At 35.4% G+C, this 5,083-nt stretch overlaps 1 protein-coding gene across 1 annotated transcript in view; it reads right to left on the reverse strand.

Moving 5' to 3' along the window:
• LOC122257463 (uncharacterized) overlaps window positions 1-3,872 on the reverse strand; it is a 15,731-nt gene extending 11,859 nt beyond the window's left edge. The window contains exon 1 of the mRNA XM_043022752.2: window positions 3,751-3,872. The gene's annotated coding sequence lies outside the window, so the exon portion shown is untranslated. The remainder of the gene's footprint in view (window positions 1-3,750) is intronic.
• Window positions 3,873-5,083: the final 1,211 nt, after the last annotated feature.

Genomic DNA, 5,083 nt, shown 5'->3' on the forward strand with positions numbered 1-5,083 from the left:
TTACTGTCATTATATGTTTTATCATTACTAGCAATGGTATTAGTAGTTGTAGATGGATTTTTTTCTCATTATTATTATTATTATTATTATTATTTGGTATATCATCATTACCATTGTCATTATTATCATTGTCGTTGTTATCATTGTTATGATTAATATCATTATCATAATTATTATCGTTATTATTGTTAATATTATTATAATTATCATTATAATCATTATTGATATTACCATTATCATCGTTGTTGATATCATCACTATTATAACATTATAATTATCATTGAAAGAAATTCTGTGACAAGATATTCATATTACTATTATCATGTTCATGTTTATCATGATCCTCATTATCATTATCACTATCATTATTATTGGCATGACCATCAACATTATCAATATAACTATCACTACTACTATTGTCATTATCATAATCAATATGATGATCATTATCATTATTATCATCATCATCATCATTATTGAAAGAAATTCCAAGACAAGATCTTGATTCAACCCACAGTCGGACTCGATCCTCCGCGCTGGCGTCTAAAAACCTAGCAACACGGATGTAAAAAAAAAATAATAATAATAATAATAAATAAATAAAAATTAAAAAAAATAATAATAATAATAACAATAATAATAATAATAATAATAATAATAATAATAATAACACTAAAGGAAATAAAAAAAAAAAACAGGTAAACGCCACGGTGAGGTAACACAGCCTTAATAGCGCTCTTCTGTTCTGTGCGCCCGTGAGGCGGTGTGTGTGTAGATGCCTTAATTGTTGATACAGTTATCATTATTGATGTTATCATTATTTATGCAGTTGTTATCATCCTCATTTTCATCATCATTTCTATTTTTTTATTATTTTTATCATTTTTATTATCCTTTTCATCATTATTTCCATTATTACTTTTATAATTAACATTATCATGATTATCAATACCCTTGTTATATTTTTGTAATATTATCATTAATATTACTATCATCTCTGTCATCATTATTATCAGTATTTGTATTATCGTCATTGTCATTATCATCGCTATTATCATTGTTATCTTTATAATTATTTTGATTATCATTAGTATTTTTATTATTATCATCATCACTATTATCATGATTATTATCATTATGTTATTTGTATTACTATTACTATCATTATTATCATCATCATTATTATTATCATTATCATAACTATTAGTATCATACACATCATCATTTCATTATTATCATAATCATCCCCATTATTGATGTTATCATTATTATTACTACTTTTATCAGTATTATTATCAGTACAATCATTATCATTACTATTATCATCATCATTATCATTACTATTATCATCATCATTATCATTATCGTTATCATAATTATTATCACTTATTACTACCAATATCATTGTTATTATCATTAATCACATAATCATCATTATAACTGTGTTTTTCATCATTAGTGTTAATGTTATTATCATTATCATATTGCTGTTATCATTGTTGTCGTTGCTATTGTTGTCATTATCATCATCATCATCATTATCATTATCATTGTTATTCTTATCATTACAATTGTCATTATTATAGTTTTCATTATCATTATTGCAATTATCCTTATCATAAGTATTATCATCATCATTTATATCATCATTAGCATTATTAATGTTATCATAATTATCATCATTATCATTATTATCATTATTGTTAGTATTCTTATTGATATTGGTATCGTTGTGGTCATTGTTGTTGTTTTTGTTATCATCATTATTATTATTATTGTTACTATTATTGTTACTGTTATCATTATCAGTATTATCTTTATTATTATAAAATTATTGTCATTATTATCATAATCGTTATTGTCATAATCATAATTATCACCACCATTAGTTATCATTATTATCATCATCATTTCTTAAAACATCACAATAATCACCGATGATACTATTCTGATCACCACTATCGCCATTATTGAAATCACTCTTGGTGTTGCAAATATAACCATCACTATTGCAAACAAAATCTCAAAGAAAAACAAACCGTACAAATGCAATGGACTAACGAATGGTATAGAAGGTGAGTCGACCGGACACAGCGAATTCTTCCGTATGACGTCATCACCTCGGTAGCCAATGAGCTCGCAGCCTAGGTGCAGCTAATGCTTGTAATTATCATAGCTTCCGTGTACATTCATCTTTCGCGGAAGGGGGGGGAGAGGAAAGGAAGGGGGAGGGAGATGATAGTAGAAGGATGGAGGAGGTGAAGGAGAGAGAGAGAGGGAAATAGGAAGGGAGTAAAAGGAAGGGAAGGAGGGAGGGAGTGAGAAAAAGAGAGACAGACAGACAGACAGAGAAAGAGAAAGAATGTCATCCGACAAAAAATATTAAAAATAGAGAAAATGATAGTAATGATAATTAATATCCGACATTTCCCCATCCGTTAGCTAAAAACCTCTCCTTCCCCAAGTCATAACGTGACGAAATATCTCGAAGCACACACGCGCCGGCCCTATCTCGCTCTGCCCCGCCAAGCCACGAAAAGAAGCGCTTATCTCTCTTATCGCAGACTGCTGATTGTGACCATGGCTTTCGTTCGGGCTTATCGCTGCAACGTGACTTGTTCTGCCTCGACCGTGACTGACTTGCCCAAAGGTGGCTGCCGTTTGTGCGTTATTTACGGATTTTTTTTTTTCCTTCTTTGCTTCGTGTTGTTGCTTTTGGAATGGTTATCTTATCGGAGTTTTTCTCTTTATGATTATTAGGATTATTCATGTTGGTATGTTTTGTTTTTTTTACTATTGGAGTCGGCCTTTTATTCTTTATCATGAGTATCATGCTGTTCTTTTTTTGACTGTAACATTTCTTATTCTCTTTATCCTGATCATTCATATTCCTCCGAACTTAATCATGGTATGCATTGTTTTTCAAGCTTTCTTTTCCTCTTCTTATTCTTTTTTTTCTTTTCTTTCTGGAGTGAGTTTATTTTTTACAGACATAATCTCAAATCTATTTCACAGGATGATGATAGCAACTGATACGAAACAAGAAAAATAACTATCATTCTCTCCACTCAGCATGTCAAAATGGCTGACAAAGGAATGACGGCCGATAATAAGAGGTAGAAAAAAGGTAACACGTGGAGGAAAATGAAGAGGGATGTAAAGAATATAAAAAGAGGAAAGGGAAAAAGCAGGAGAAGGAAGTTTCAGGACTAACGTAAAAAAAGGAAAAAGATATATCCTAAGCAGGAAAAAAGGACAGAGTAAGGACAAGAGTGAAACCGAAGGATAATCCCATAAAAGAAAATATATATAAATAGATGAAGATAACATTAAACAGATAGAAGCTTAGTCATAACAGATAGGGACTAATAATGGCGAAATTAGACTAGAAAAAAGAAAGTTTATGCACCTCCGCTCTGACAACCACAAAATGAAAGAGCAAACCACTTACCTGCAGCCACAACCAGACGTCTGGCACACATATGGACAACAACCGGAGGTACACTTGGTGGAGACAGCATCAACACAGACACTCGGAAAACTTAACACGGCCAGCCAATACGCTGTAAGCATGTCCAGCACCATACCTCCCGGCCCCTCCCCTCCCCCCCCGTCCCCCTCCCCTTTACCCTCGATTTCTAGACGCTTCCCAATTCCAATACAACACAAACGCATTTTCCTCTCTATCTCTCTCTTTCCATCCTCTTTTTCGACCAGCCTTTTCATGTCTCGGCATCCGCATCACCTTACCTGCAGAAAACGGGGCGGGGGACACGAGCTTCCGAGCGGAGTACAACAGATCACCACAAGTACCTGGCCGAGACTGAGAGGTTTCCAGAGACCTGTAGGACCTCCACACCTGCTACACGGATACGGAGAGGCGCCCGAGAGAAGCGCGTCCGTCACCATTCAGACCCGGAACCCATCGACCAATCGCGTGAGGGCCTGCGGCGGGACGCTCTTTTCCTGTACGACCGTGTGCGCGTGCGGCGTCTCGTGTCGGCGGTAGAAAGTGCGATTATGTGAAGGATTACTGACGTGGTGCTGTAGAGGGGGGGGGATGTTGTCCTGAATTGAGAAAAAAATGGAAATGAGCATCATTTATGACACGACTGTATGTCTAATATTGCAAGTATATCATTCGCTTCACATGCGACCGGTAAATGAATATAAAGTGCTTATAGCAGGATATCCGATTCCGTGCATATTGATGGTAACAAAATGCACGTTATTCAACAGACGAATTTCTGACACACACTAAAATGGCCCGTGATTTTGTTTTTGTTCTTATTCTTTATTTCAGCTCCGTTTTTCTCCTTCTCTTCCAAATACTTTCCTACTCCTTCTTTCCTTCTCCTACTGTTTCTCCTCCTTACTTATTCCTTCTCTTCGTTATCCTATTCTTAATTTTCTCTCCTTCCTCCTATTCTTCTTCCTTTATTTCCTCTTCCTCCCCTTTTCCCTCCGCTTCTTCCTCCTCATTCCTTCCTCTTATTTATCTTCTTCTTCTTCTTCTTCCTCTTCTTCTACCCACTCCACCTCCTTCTATTTCTTTTTCTTCCTTAATTCCTACCCAATGTATTTTCTCTAAACAGCGATTTAGCCTCGTAAGGTTTTGTCCGTCTTTGCCGCTTTTGTAAAGAGGAAGTGAGTCTGCATTGTTGCATGTTGACTTTGCAGCTAATTTTGTTTTGTGTTGTGATTTTCTTCCTTTTTGTGTGTCTCTCCCCCTCTCTCTCTTCTTCTTCTTCTTCTTCTTCTTCTTCTTCTTCTTCTTCTCTCTCTCTCTCTCGCTCTCTCTCTCTCTCTCTCGCTCTCTCTCTCTCTCTCGCTCTCTCTCTCTCTCGCTCTCCCTCTCCCTCTCCTTCCCTCTCTCTATCTCTCTCTCTCTCTCTCTCATTCTCTCTCTCTCTCTCTCTCCCTCTCCCTCTCCTCTCCTTCCCTCTCTCTCTCTCTCTCTCTCTCTCTCATTCTCTCTCTCTCTCTCTCATTCTCTCTCTCTCTCTCTCTCTCTCTATCTATCTATCTATCTATCTATCTATCTATCTATCTATCTATCTAATTATCTATCTATCTATCCATT

Source organism: Penaeus japonicus, unplaced genomic scaffold (genome assembly GCF_977035675.1).
Source record: "Penaeus japonicus unplaced genomic scaffold, GWHDUDI00000001_assembly GWHDUDI00000025, whole genome shotgun sequence".
Classification (NCBI taxonomy): Eukaryota; Metazoa; Arthropoda; class Malacostraca; order Decapoda; family Penaeidae; genus Penaeus; species Penaeus japonicus.